The sequence below is a fragment of the Procambarus clarkii genome, chromosome 94 (assembly GCF_040958095.1).
Source record: "Procambarus clarkii isolate CNS0578487 chromosome 94, FALCON_Pclarkii_2.0, whole genome shotgun sequence".
NCBI lineage: Eukaryota > Metazoa > Arthropoda > Malacostraca > Decapoda > Cambaridae > Procambarus > Procambarus clarkii.
Window position 1 is genome coordinate 12,204,524 of NC_091243.1, and position 15,887 is coordinate 12,220,410.

The window sequence follows — 15,887 nt, forward strand, 5'->3', positions numbered from 1 at the left end:
ATCTTCGTTAGTATCAGTCCAATTTCCCTGAAATTTCTACCCTCTGTATTTCAGGCACCGTAAATAAGATCAAAACAGTTACCAAGCTCCAGCGCTTGTCCTCCGCCTTAGTTCTCGTTCGTATCTTCGTTAGTATCAGTCCAATTTCCCTGAAATTTTTACCCTCTGTATTTCGGGCACCGTAAATAAGATCAAAACAGTTACCAAGCTCCAGCGCTTGTCCTCCGCCTTAGTTCTCGTTCGTATCTTCGTTAGTATCAGTCCAATTTCCCTGAAATTTCTACCCTCTGTATTTCAGGCACCGTAAATAAGATCAAAACAGTTACCAAGCTCCAGCGCTTGTCCTCCGCCTTAGTTCTCGTTCGTATCTTTGTAAATAAACCATCAATTTCCCTTAAATTTTTACCCTCTGTATTTCAGACACCGTAAATAAAATCAAGTCAGTTATCGAGCTCCAGCTCTCGTCCCCGCCTTAATTCTCTTTCGTATCTTTGTAAATAAACCATCAAGTTCCCTTAAATTTTTTACCCTCTGTATTTCAGACACCGTAAATAAAATCAAGTCAGTTATCGAGCTCCAGCTCTCGTCCCCGCCTTAATTCTCTTTCGTATCTTTGTAAATAACCCATCAATTTCCCTAAAATTAAAAGCAGACATACTTCAAAGTTAGTAAATAAGATCAAGTCAGTTACTGAGCTCCAGCTCTCGTCCCCCACCCTCTTCCACCCTCAAGTCTTTGTAAATAAACCATCAATTTCCCCGAAATTTTTACCCTATGTATTTCAGACATAGTAAATATGATGAAAACAATTATAAAACTCTAGCTCTTGTCCTCTGTCCAAGTTCACTCCTGTAAATTCATTACTATCAATCCAAATCCCCCTGAGATTTAAACACCCAACTACATTTTCAGACATAGTAAATAAAAACCAGTTCAGTTATCAAGTTTCAACTCTTGTGCCCCAGCTTAGTTCATTTGTGCAAGTTCTTTATTTCCAACTATATCACATGAGATTTAAGATCACCTTATTTTCTAACGTAGTAAAATTAATCAGGGCATTAACCAAACTCCATTCCCTCAGCCTTAGATCATCAGACAAATATTTTCGATCAAGTCCGTCTCCAGCTTAACTCTTACCCTTTCCCTCCCTTACCTTCTCATCCCCAACTTATCCAAACCTTCAATAATCGTACTGTATTTGCATATTTTCTCTATATTCACTGTGTTCTTCGTATTCTCATCCGTGTTCACTCCATGTTCTTCAAATGTTCACAGTCCCATTCAGTTCATATTTTCACAAGTATCTCCATTTTTTATGTAATCTTTCTCTTAGTCTCATTATGTTCTCTACAAATTCTAGTCATATTTTCTATGTTTTCATATTCATCACATGTTCTCTTTACAACTTTTATACTCAATATTCATGCTAACTTCCATATTTTGTGTTCTTTGTCAATATTCATGTTCCTCTACAAGTTCATGTTCCTCACAAGATCACTTCGTTTTTTTCACCTTCACTTACATGTTTTCTACATTCTTTGTCATATTCTCCATGTTCTTCACAAGTCCATTGTTCATTCTTTGTAATCCCTATTCTCCTTATCATGTTTTCATGTTCTCTGTAAGTTCATATTCCCAGCATGTTCACTGTATTCATCAACTTTTCTTACATGTGTTCTTTGCCATGTTCCCCATATGTTCTCTGGGTTTTCCCCTTACATGTTATTTAACGTTCCTTAACTAAAAAAATCTTTCGCCAATCAACTAAAACATAGTCACTTTCGTCATTTCTCAACTAAACCTATTATCCAGTCAACTAAAAATAGTCAGAAATAGCCTCGTTCAACACTGTTCTTAACTAAAACAACCTTTCTCTTAGCTAAAAATTGTCAAAGGAAACTTTTTCAGCACTTTCTTAACAGGCGCTATGTTTCATCAAGAAAAATTGTCAAAGGAAACTTTCCAAAACTGTTCATAACTAGCTTTTATCCATCGTCAATCAACTAAAAATAATAACTTTCATCATTTCTTAACTAAACATATTCCCCATTCATCAGAAAATAACCGTGTTCATCATGTTTCATTGTCATTTCTTAACTAAATTATCTGCCAATCATCAGAAAAAGTCATGTTCATCATGTTTTGGCTTTTGCTCAACTAAAAGTATTCATCGGTCAACTAAAAATAGTTACTTCATCATGTTTCCTTGTCATTTCTTAACTGAAATATCACTTCTCTCATCTGAAAATAGTCAGGATTAACCTCATTCAACACCGTTCTTAACTAAAACAGCCTTTCGCTTAGCTAAAAATTGTCAAAGGAATCTTTTCAGCACTGTTCATAACTAACTTTATCCATCGTCAAGTAAGAAAATATAGTCAAAGATATCTATCATCGTCGTTCTTAACTGACATTTATACTTTGTGGAGCACTAAAATAGTCAAATGTAACTTTTTCAACACTTTCGTAACTAAAATTATATGTCGCTAAGTAAGAAAAATAGTCAAAGGTGCTCTCCGTTACACCAAAGTTACTCTTCGAGAAATCAAAGACACTCTTCAATACATCAAGGACTTACTCAAAGACACCAAAGTTACACTCTAAGACATCCTTCGAGACATCAAAGACTTCAATGGGAACTCTTCCATTCATCAAAGACATTCTCTAAGCCCTCAAAGTTATTCTCAGCACAATCAAAAGTTATTCCAAGACAACAAAAGTCATTCTCAGAGCTATCAAAATTATTCTCGGAGTCATCAAAAGGTATTCTCTAACTCACTTTTGGTCATTAAAGTTAATTTCTATGTTATAAAAGTTTGTCTCAGAGACATCTAAAGTTAATCTTAGAGTTATCAAATGTAATCTCTAACTCTCTTTTGTTCATCAAAGTTGATCTCAGAGTTAACAAAGGTAATCTCTAACTCACTCTCGTTCATCAAAGTTATTCAAAGAGCTAACAAAAGTTATTCTCAGAGTCACCTTCGTTCTTCAGAGAAACTTTCCAAAACATCTTTATTCATCAAAGTTATTCTCAGAGGCATAAAAGTCATTCTCAGAGCTATCAAACTTGTTCTCAAAGTCATCAAACTTATTCACAGAGTCATCAAAGTTAATCTAAGACATCATTTTTCATCAAAGATATTCTCTCTAAACCATCAATGTTCTTCTCTAAGACATAAAAGTTATTCTCAGAGTCACCTTCGTTCGTCAGAGAAACTTTCAAAACATCTTTGTTCATCAAACTTGTTTTCAAAGTCATCAAAAGTTAATCTAAGACATCTTCTTTCATCAAAGTTATTTTCAGAGACATCTAAAGTTATTCTCAGAGCTATCAAACTTGTTCTCAGAGTCATCAAATGTTATTCTCGAAGTCATCAAAGTTATTTTCAGAGACATCTAAAGTTAATTTCTATGTTATAAAGTTATTCTCAGAGACATCTAAAGTTAATCTTGGTCATCAAAGTTGTTCTCTAAACATCAATGTTGTTCTCCAAGACATCAAAGATGTTCTCAAAATCATAAAAGTTATTCCCAGAGCTATCAAAGTTAATCTCAGAGTTATCCAAAGATATTCTCATGTCCACAAAAGTTATTCCAAGAGACGTCAAAGTTGTTTCAAAGACATCAAAGTTAATCTCAGAGTTATCCAAAGACATTCTCAGAGACATCTAAAGTTATTCTCTAAGACATCAAAGTTGTTCTAAGAGTTATCAAAAGTTATTCTCAGTCATGATATGTTATTCTCTAACTCACTTCCATTCATCAAAGACATTCTCTAAGTCCTGAAAGTTATTCTCTAAGACAACAAAGTCTTTCTCAGAGCTACCAAAGATGTTCTCTAAATCATAAAAGTTAATCTTAACTCACCTTCGTTCATTAGAGAAACTTTCCAATCCATATTCGTTGACCAGAGTTATTCTCAGAGTCATCAAAGCGATCTCTAATTCATCTTCGTTCTCCAAAGTTGTTCTCTAAGACACCTTCATTCATCAAAGAAACTCTCCTTCTTCCATCATGTTATTCTTTAAGACATCTTCAGTCATAAAATTTTCTCTCCAAAATGTAACTAGTTCAGCTTTTCATACCAAACCTGCATTTCTGTTAAAACATATTTTCTTAGTTGCTTTACCCTAAAACTGTTCTCTGAACTACACTGTTCAAACCTACGTAACCTATCCTCTCCACCCAATGTTACTTAGTTAACGTAACGTTCCTAAACCTAGCTTTACCTATCCTAACATACCTTACCTTACCTTCCCTATCTTACCTAACTTTACCTATCCTAACATAACTTACCTTACCTTCCCTAACTTAACCTAACTTTACCTATCCTAACTTAACTTGCCTTTCATAACCTAACTTTACCTATCCTAACATAACTTACCTTACCTTCCCTATCTTACCTAACTTTACCTATCCTAACATAACTTACCTTACCTTCCCTAACTTAACCTAACTTTACCTATCCTAACTTAACTTACCTTTCATAACCTAACTTTACCTAACATAACTTACCTTACCTTCCCTAACTTAACCTAACTTTACCTATCCTAACTTAACTTACCTAACTTATTCTGCTTAACATAACTTACCTTACCTTCCCTATCTTACCTAACTTTACCTATCCTATCCTAACCTAACTTGTCTTACCTAACTTAATCTTACTTTCCCAAACTGATGTATCCTAACTTATCTAGTCCAACCAGACATGATCTAACTTAAGTATTCCTTCTTGTCTTTGTGTTTCGTCAATCATTGTCTCATATTCATTTACTCATTTCATTAGTTAATTTCTCAAATGGTCACTTATGCATTTCAAGTGCTATTTGTTAGAGATTGGATATTTAAGCATTTCAAAGAATTATAATTTCTCAAATGGACGTTTTTGCATTTCAAGTGCTATTTGTTAGAGATTGGATATTTAAGCATTTCAAAGAATTTTTGTTATATATGGGCATTTACTCATTTCAAGGGATAATTTCTCAAATGGACGTTTTTGCATTTCAAGTGCTATTTGTTAGAGATTGGATATTTAAGCATTTCAAAGAATTTTTGTTATATATGGGCATTTACTCATTTCAAGGGATAATTTCTCAAATGGACGTTTTTGCATTTCAAGTGTTATTTGTTTAAGATTGGGTATTTAACCATTTCAAAGGATTTTTGTTATATATGGGAACTTACTCGTTTCAAGGGCTAATTTCTCAAATGGGCATTTTTGCAGATCAAGGGTTATTTGTTAAAGTTCATCAAGTTGCCCATAAGTTGTATTAGTAGGTTCTATCTTATGTTCTTATTCCCCAACCCCTTAACCTAACCTCTTGTAATCTTAGTGTATTTAGTAGGTTCTATCTTATGTTCTTATTCCCCAACCCTTTAACCTAACCTTTCAGATGTAGTTTGTTGAATATATTATCCTTTTCCTAACCTTTCAGATGTAGTTTTGTTTCTCCTTTTTGTATATTTTTACCCAAACCTTCTTTCCTTCTTTACTTTGTTTTCACATATAAGTTCATTCTTTATCATAGTAATAATAAAATTACAATAGTAAAGAATCAGATCTACTAAGACTTGAAATTGAGAAACAAGAGCTCAAGGGAGTGAGAGCATGAAAGAAGAGCAAGGAGAAAGAGAGAGGGGGCAGAAGAAAATGGGACCGAAGAAAAGAGAATGAGAGAGAGAGTGTGGGCATGGGGGAACTAAGATTTGAATTTGAGAAAAAGAAAAATAAGAGAATGAGAGAGAGTGAGCGAAGGGGGAGAGAATGGGTGCATTAAGACTTGAATTTGAGAAAGAAGAGAGCATTTGAGCAAATGAGTGAGTGAGAGGGGGAGGAAGAGAGAGAATAAGGGAGAGAGATAGAAAAGGAGGGTTAGAAGGAGTGGGAGTAAAACAAAGTAAAAGAAGGAAAGATGGTTTGGGTAAAAATATACAAAAAGGAGAAACAAAACTACATCTGAAAGGTTAGGAAAAGGATAATATATTCAACAAACTACATCTGAAAGGTTAGGTTAAAGGGTTGGGGAATAAGAACATAAGATAGAACCTACTAATACAACTTATGGGCAACTTGATGAACTTTAACAAATAACCCTTGATCTGCAAAAATGCCCATTTGAGAAATTAGCCCTTGAAACGAGTAAGTTCCCATATATAACAAAAATCCTTTGAAATGGTTAAATACCCAATCTTAAACAAATAACACTTGAAATGCAAAAACGTCCATTTGAGAAATTATCCCTTGAAATGAGTAAATGCCCATATATAACAAAAATTCTTTGAAATGCTTAAATATCCAATCTCTAACAAATAGCACTTGAAATGCAAAAACGTCCATTTGAGAAATTATAATTCTTTGAAATGCTTAAATATCCAATCTCTAACAAATAGCACTTGAAATGCATAAGTGACCATTTGAGAAATTAACTAATGAAATGAGTAAATGCCCATATATAACAAAAATTCTTTGAAATGCTTAAATATCCAATCTCTAACAAATAGCACTTGAAATGCAAAAACGTCCATTTGAGAAATTATAATTCTTTGAAATGCTTAAATATCCAATCTCTAACAAATAGCACTTGAAATGCATAAGTGACCATTTGAGAAATTAACTAATGAAATGAGTAAATGAATATGAGACAATGATTGACGAAACACAAAGACAAGAAGGAATACTTAAGTTAGATCATGTCTGGTTGGACTAGATAAGTTAGGATACATCAGTTTGGGAAAGTAAGATTAAGTTAGGTAAGACAAGTTAGGTTAGGATAGGATAGGTAAAGTTAGGTAAGATAGGGAAGGTAAGGTAAGTTATGTTAAGCAGAATAAGTTAGGTAAGTTAAGTTAGGATAGGTAAAGTTAGGTTAAGTTAGGGAAGGTAAGGTAAGTTATGTTAGGTAAAGTTAGGTTATGAAAGGTAAGTTAAGTTAGGATAGGTAAAGTTAGGTTAAGTTAGGGAAGGTAAGGTAAGTTATGTTAGGATAGGTAAAGTTAGGTAAGATAGGGAAGGTAAGGTAAGTTATGTTAGGATAGGTAAAGTTAGGTTATGAAAGGCAAGTTAAGTTAGGATAGGTAAAGTTAGGTTAAGTTAGGGAAGGTAAGGTAAGTTATGTTAGGATAGGTAAAGTTAGGTAAGATAGGGAAGGTAAGGTAAGGTATGTTAGGATAGGTAAAGCTAGGTTTAGGAACGTTACGTTAACTAAGTAACATTGGGTGGAGAGGATAGGTTACGTAGGTTTGAACAGTGTAGTTCAGAGAACAGTTTTAGGGTAAAGCAACTAAGAAAATATGTTTTAACAGAAATGCAGGTTTGGTATGAAAAGCTGAACTAGTTACATTTTGGAGAGAAAATTTTATGACTGAAGATGTCTTAAAGAATAACATGATGGAAGAAGGAGAGTTTCTTTGATGAATGAAGGTGTCTTAGAGAACAACTTTGGAGAACGAAGATGAATTAGAGATCGCTTTGATGACTCTGAGAATAACTCTGGTCAACGAATATGGATTGGAAAGTTTCTCTAATGAACGAAGGTGAGTTAAGATTAACTTTTATGATTTAGAGAACATCTTTGGTAGCTCTGAGAAAGACTTTGTTGTCTTAGAGAATAACTTTCAGGACTTAGAGAATGTCTTTGATGAATGGAAGTGAGTTAGAGAATAACATATCATGACTGAGAATAACTTTTGATAACTCTTAGAACAACTTTGATGTCTTAGAGAATAACTTTAGATGTCTCTGAGAATGTCTTTGGATAACTCTGAGATTAACTTTGATGTCTTTGAAACAACTTTGACGTCTCTTGGAATAACTTTTGTGGACATGAGAATATCTTTGGATAACTCTGAGATTAACTTTGATAGCTCTGGGAATAACTTTTATGATTTTGAGAACATCTTTGATGTCTTGGAGAACAACATTGATGTTTAGAGAACAACTTTGATGACCAAGATTAACTTTAGATGTCTCTGAGAATAACTTTATAACATAGAAATTAACTTTAGATGTCTCTGAAAATAACTTTGATGACTTCGAGAATAACATTTGATGACTCTGAGAACAAGTTTGATAGCTCTGAGAATAACTTTAGATGTCTCTGAAAATAACTTTGATGAAAGAAGATGTCTTAGATTAACTTTTGATGACTTTGAAAACAAGTTTGATGAACAAAGATGTTTTGAAAGTTTCTCTGACGAACGAAGGTGACTCTGAGAATAACTTTTATGTCTTAGAGAAGAACATTGATGGTTTAGAGAGAATATCTTTGATGAAAAATGATGTCTTAGATTAACTTTGATGACTCTGTGAATAAGTTTGATGACTTTGAGAACAAGTTTGATAGCTCTGAGAATGACTTTTATGCCTCTGAGAATAACTTTGATGAATAAAGATGTTTTGGAAAGTTTCTCTGAAGAACGAAGGTGACTCTGAGAATAACTTTTGTTAGCTCTTTGAATAACTTTGATGAACGAGAGTGAGTTAGAGATTACCTTTGTTAACTCTGAGATCAACTTTGATGAACAAAAGAGAGTTAGAGATTACATTTGATAACTCTAAGATTAACTTTAGATGTCTCTGAGACAAACTTTTATAACATAGAAATTAACTTTAATGACCAAAAGTGAGTTAGAGAATACCTTCTGATGACTCCGAGAATAATTTTGATAGCTCTGAGAATGACTTTTGTTGTCTTGGAATAACTTTTGATTGTGCTGAGAATAACTTTGAGGGCTTAGAGAATGTCTTTGATGAATGGAAGAGTTCCCATTGAAGTCTTTGATGTCTCGAAGGATGTCTTAGAGTGTAACTTTGGTGTCTTTGAGTAAGTCCTTGATGTATTGAAGAGTGTCTTTGATTTCTCGAAGAGTAACTTTGGTGTAACGGAGAGCACCTTTGACTATTTTTCTTACTTAGCGACATATAATTTTAGTTACGAAAGTGTTGAAAAAGTTACATTTGACTATTTTAGTGCTCCACAAAGTATAAATGTCAGTTAAGAACGACGATGATAGATATCTTTGACTATATTTTCTTACTTGACGATGGATAAAGTTAGTTATGAACAGTGCTGAAAAGATTCCTTTGACAATTTTTAGCTAAGCGAAAGGCTGTTTTAGTTAAGAACGGTGTTGAATGAGGTTAATCCTGACTATTTTCAGATGAGAGAAGTGATATTTCAGTTAAGAAATGACAAGGAAACATGATGAAGTAACTATTTTTAGTTGACCGATGAATACTTTTAGTTGAGCAAAAGCCAAAACATGATGAACATGACTTTTTCTGATGATTGGCAGATAATTTAGTTAAGAAATGACAATGAAACATGATGAACACGGTTATTTTCTGATGAATGGGGAATATGTTTAGTTAAGAAATGATGAAAGTTATTATTTTTAGTTGATTGACGATGGATAAAAGCTAGTTATGAACAGTTTTGGAAAGTTTCCTTTGACAATTTTTCTTGATGAAACATAGCGCCTGTTAAGAAAGTGCTGAAAAAGTTTCCTTTGACAATTTTTAGCTAAGAGAAAGGTTGTTTTAGTTAAGAACAGTGTTGAACGAGGCTATTTCTGACTATTTTTAGTTGACTGGATAATAGGTTTAGTTGAGAAATGACGAAAGTGACTATGTTTTAGTTGATTGGCGAAAGATTTTTTTAGTTAAGGAACGTTAAATAACATGTAAGGGGAAAACCCAGAGAACATATGGGGAACATGGCAAAGAACACATGTAAGAAAAGTTGATGAATACAGTGAACATGCTGGGAATATGAACTTACAGAGAACATGAAAACATGATAAGGAGAATAGGGATTACAAAGAATGAACAATGGACTTGTGAAGAACATGGAGAATATGACAAAGAATGTAGAAAACATGTAAGTGAAGGTGAAAAAAACGAAGTGATCTTGTGAGGAACATGAACTTGTAGAGGAACATGAATATTGACAAAGAACACAAAATATGGAAGTTAGCATGAATATTGAGTATAAAAGTTGTAAAGAGAACATGTGATGAATATGAAAACATAGAAAATATGACTAGAATTTGTAGAGAACATAATGAGACTAAGAGAAAGATTACATAAAAAATGGAGATACTTGTGAAAATATGAACTGAATGGGACTGTGAACATTTGAAGAACATGGAGTGAACACGGATGAGAATACGAAGAACACAGTGAATATAGAGAAAATATGCAAATACAGTACGATTATTGAAGGTTTGGATAAGTTGGGGATGAGAAGGTAAGGGAGGGAAAGGGTAAGAGTTAAGCTGGAGACGGACTTGATCGAAAATATTTATGTCTGATGATCTAAGGCTGAGGGAATGGAGTTTGGTTAATGCCCTGATTAATTTTACTACGTTAGAAAATAAGGTGATCTTAAATCTCATGTGATATAGTTGGAAATAAAGAACTTGCACAAATGAACTAAGCTGGGGCACAAGAGTTGAAACTTGATAACTGAACTGGTTTTTATTTACTATGTCTGAAAATGTAGTTGGGTGTTTAAATCTCAGGGGGATTTGGATTGATAGTAATGAATTTACAGGAGTGAACTTGGACAGAGGACAAGAGCTAGAGTTTTATAATTGTTTTCATCATATTTACTATGTCTGAAATACATAGGGTAAAAATTTCGGGGAAATTGATGGTTTATTTACAAAGACTTGAGGGTGGAAGAGGGTGGGGGACGAGAGCTGGAGCTCAGTAACTGACTTGATCTTATTTACTAACTTTGAAGTATGTCTGCTTTTAATTTTAGGGAAATTGATGGGTTATTTACAAAGATACGAAAGAGAATTAAGGCGGGGACGAGAGCTGGAGCTCAATAACTGACTTGATTTTATTTACGGTGTCTGAAATACAGAGGGTAAAAAATTTAAGGGAACTTGATGGTTTATTTACAAAGATACGAAAGAGAATTAAGGCGGGGACGAGAGCTGGAGCTCGATAACTGACTTGATTTTATTTACGGTGTCTGAAATACAGAGGGTAAAAATTTAAGGGAAATTGATGGTTTATTTACAAAGATACGAACGAGAACTAAGGCGGAGGACAAGCGCTGGAGCTTGGTAACTGTTTTGATCTTATTTACGGTGCCTGAAATACAGAGGGTAGAAATTTCAGGGAAATTGGACTGATACTAACGAAGATACGAACGAGAACTAAGGCGGAGGACAAGCGCTGGAGCTTGGTAACTGTTTTGATCTTATTTACGGTGCCCGAAATACAGAGGGTAAAAATTTCAGGGAAATTGGACTGATACTAACGAAGATACGAACGAGAACTAAGGCGGAGGACAAGCGCTGGAGCTTGGTAACTGTTTTGATCTTATTTACGGTGCCTGAAATACAGAGGGTAGAAATTTCAGGGAAATTGGACTGATACTAACGAAGATACGAGAGAGAGCTAAGGCGGAGGACAAGCGCTGGAGCTTGGTAACTAAATTACTGTATTGAACTACATTTGAAATATGATTATTTAAAATTTTAGAGGGATTGGAATGATAGTATTCATTATACGACAGGGGACTAAGGTGGGGGAACGTGAGCTAGAACATGCTTACTAACATGATTTATTTGTGTAAAAATGACTTGCTTAATGAAAAGGAGCAAACATACGATGTTGGAAAATAGTTGAACTGAATGAAACGAGAGAGAGAGAGAGAGGAGGGGCGGTTGAGATATTATTATGGAGAAGATAAGATAAGAGGTCTGGCTGGCCGGGCGTAAGGTAAATAAAGGTGACGCGAGAGATTGCGAGGTAAGGGGGGAGGGAGGGGGGTGTGATGTACGAAACCCTGAAAACCATGACTTACACAGGTGATTTTCTAAATTTATATGAATAACTAAGGCTTACATAGACGATTTTGTAAGTTGAAAACATGTAAAATATGTCCGTAGAGTTCTCCTGGAAGCCCTAAAGAGCTACATACGTTACTTGAATTTGTCCCATAAGGCCTTAACAAACTTCTATGTCTCGGAAATTATTTTTCTCATAAGAACTTTAACAAACTCGTATGACATTATTTTTCATTATAAGAATTCCCTAATTCCAAATCTGTGACCCCCCAAATTCACCTGAAAACCCTGGCAACGCACAGACCCCTTTTTTCCCCCCCCCAAATTCACCTGAAAACCCTGGCAACGCACAGGGGATTTTTCTCCCCCCAAAAAAAAAATCCCCTGTGCGTTGCCATCCCTACTACTGTCAACCCACTTCTAGAGGTGGTCAACCCACTTCAGGGGTGGTCAACCCACTTCTAGGGGTGGTCAGCCCACTTCTGGGGTGGTCAACCCACTTCTGGGGTGGTCAACCCACTTCTGGGGTGGTCAACCCACTTCTGGGGTGGTCAACCCACTTCTAGGGGTGGTCAGCCCACTTCTGGGGTGGTCAACCCACTTCTGGGGTGGTCAACCCACTTCTGGGGTGGTCAACCCACTTCTGGGGTGGTCAACCCACTTCTGGGGTGGTCAACCCACTTCTGGGGTGGTCAACCCACTTCTGGGGTGGGCAACCCACTTCAGGGGTGGTCAACCCACTTCAGGGGTGGTCAACCCACTTCTGGGGTGGTCAACCCACTTCTGGGGTGGTCAACCCACTTCAGGGGTGGTCAACCCACTTCAGGGGTGGTCAACCCACTTCAGGGGTGGTCAACCCACTTCTGGGGTGGTCAACCCACTTCTGTGGGTGGTCAACCCACTTCAGGGGTGGTCAACCCACTTCTGTGGGTGATCAACCCACTTCAGGGGTGGTCAACCCACTTCAGGGGTGGTCAACCCACTTCAGGGGTGGTCAACCCACTTCAGGGGTGGTCAACCAAGCAGGCTGCCAGACCGTACCTGTGTGTTCTCCTCCTCCATTATTCTAAGGAACACCTCGAACCAGAGGACGCAGGATTTATTGGCGAGAGTGTGCTCACCTGGTTGTACTCGCTTAGTTGTGCTTGTGGGGGTTGAGCTCTGGCTCTTTTGTCCCGCCTCTCAACCGTCAATCCACTGGTGTACAGGTTCCTGAGCCTACTCGGCTCTATCATATCTATATTTGAAACTGTGTATGGAGTCAGCCTCCACCACATCACCTCCTAATGCATTCCACCTGTTAACTACTCTGACACTGAAAAAGTTCCTTCTAACGTCTCTGTGGCTCATGTGGGTACTCAGTTTCCACCTGTGTCCCCTTGTTCGCGTCCCACCAGTGTTGAATAGTTTATCCATGTTTACCCGGTCGATTCCCCTGAGGATTTTGTAGGTTGTGATCATGTCTCCCCTTACTCTTCTGTCTTCCAGTGTCGTAAGGTGCATTTCTCGCAGCCTTGTGTGTGTGTGTGTGCTCGTGGAAAGCGGGGAAGCTCGTATTCTGGCCACGACTAAGGGGGAGATATTTAGTTTAATATGCAATAACTTGCAAATTTCTCTTATATTTACAATTAAAATTATGTATTGAGTTAGCTTCAACGATGCTAACTTGTCTAACTGAACCACTCAAGAGGTTCTTTCTGGCGTCTCTGTTACTCAGTCTTGTGTCCATCTTTGTTCCCTCTTTCTGATATTCCTTGTTTTTAACAATGCTCCTTTGTTTACATTGTTAATTTCCCTTAGCATCTTGTATGCCGTTATCACGTTCCCTTTATGCCTCTCCTCCAGTGGTATGAGTTTTAGTTTCCTCGGTCTCTCCTCATAGCTCAAGTCCTTCAGCTCCGGAAAGAGCCGTGCTGTATATTTAAGCATCTTTTCTAATTGTGGCGCCCTTCTCAGGTAATGGTTGCATTCTGGGCTGCATATTCCAATGTGGCTCATCCTAAGTTGGGGTGGTCAACCCCAACTTAGGGGTTGTTTATTTTTAGGTTTTAGGTTTTTAGGACAAGGTTTATCTGTCCATACCCGCCGTCTGTTGTGGGGTTGCATCCTGGGGAGCCTGACTCCATACAGAGTTTCAAATGTAGATATGATAGAGCTCGAGAAGCTCAGGAATCTGTACACCAGTTGATTGACCGTTGAGAGGCGGGATCAAAGAGCCAGAGCTCAACCCCCGCAAGCACAACTAGGTGAGTACAACTAGGTGATTACAACTAGGTGATTACACACACACACACACACACACACACACACACACACACACACACACACACACACACACACACACACACACTAAAACAGGACACTAGCTGTTCGTCAGTCTCCGGTCTGCCTAATGAGGATTCCGTCTGCAGGAATCCTTCATCAAATATGAATTAATATAAATTTTGCCATGAAATATAACATTTACATGAAAGAGAAAAAAGAGTAAAAAGTGGGAGGAAAAGAGAAAACGAATTAGAATTAAGGTGGTGAGAATGGAAGAAAGAGAGAAAGAGAGATACATTATCAGTATACCTCACTTTCATTCACATTTCTCACTTCCAATCTTTCTTGGTCACCTCATCTCCAGCTTCGCGGAACTCTACTACGGGCTCACCATAGCCCGTGCTACTTGGAACTTTGTTCCAGGTAGCGAATCTTTAACAACAACAACAACAACAATCCAGCTTCACAAATTCTAGTCTCGTCCATACTTCTACATGTGACGTTCCCTGACTGGCAGCCCGTCTTCCTGTCATGAAAGTGTTTATAATAAGTTCTTTTATTATCATTATTTTCTACCACCGACGTGGCCATATATTTACAATGCTAACCAGCCTATATACATTTTCTTCTGTCCTCCATGGACAGGGTGAGAGATCTGTTAAACATATAGTTCAGGGATTTATTGAACAATCAACCACAGAAGGTGATTGTAGTGCTTTTATAATGCTAAGCTAACCTACAGACATAAATACATAGATACACAGAGTTACGTCTGCCTTATATAAAGTGGTCGATGTGTCTTTTATATAGTGTCATTATTGTTGTTGTTGTTTAAGATTCGCTACCTGGAACAAAGTTCCAAGTAGCACGGGCTATGGTGAGCCCGTAGTTACTGTCATTAATGTGCATTTACAAAGGAGTATAAATATTCCGGAAAAAATATATCTAAATGCCAAACCAAAACCTTGCTAGGCTTAGTATAACACACACACACACACACACACATATATATATATATATATATATATATATATATATATATATATATATATATATATATATATATATATATATATATATATATATATATATATATATGTACTATATTAGGCCTAAGATAGCTTATATTAAGCCTAGGATTGCTAGGAGACGTTAGGTCTAATGATTATGTTGCGGTTGAAAAAGTTTCCGGTTTGTCCAAATTCAATTTAAGGAGAATGGGCTGCTTCATGCACACCTGGGGCGGTATAAGCGCCTCGCTGCACCTGTGTTACCCTGCACGGACGACGCCGCTCCTATGGTACTTGACCGTTGATGACAGTAACGCAGCCGTCATCTCTCACTGGTATAATCTCTCTCATTGATGCTGGCGGTGTAATCTCTCCTATTGATGCTGGCGGTGTAATCTCTCTCATTGATGCTGGCGGTGTAATCTCTCTCATTGATGCTGGCGGTGTAATCTCTCCTATTGATGCTGGCGGTGTAATCTCTCCTATTGATGCTGGCGGTGGCAGTGTCTGCTATTAATGTTTTAGTCTGTATTCTTGGCATGCATTTCTGTGTCATGCTTGTCTCGTACAGTGCCTGTCTGCCTGTCCATGTGGCCGTTTTCAGACTGTCTTTCCCTAATTCTGATTCGTATCTGTGTTCTTGTCGCTGTCGCTCGCTGTGTCAGCCTCGGCTTCGTGTGTTCTGACGCCTCGCAAAAACCAGAGGAGCACCTTCGCCGACACATCTTACCGACAAACCGGCACCGGAGATCTTGCCAAATGAGGTCCAGGCAACACGGTAGACCCCAATCTACTGTTGTCACAGCT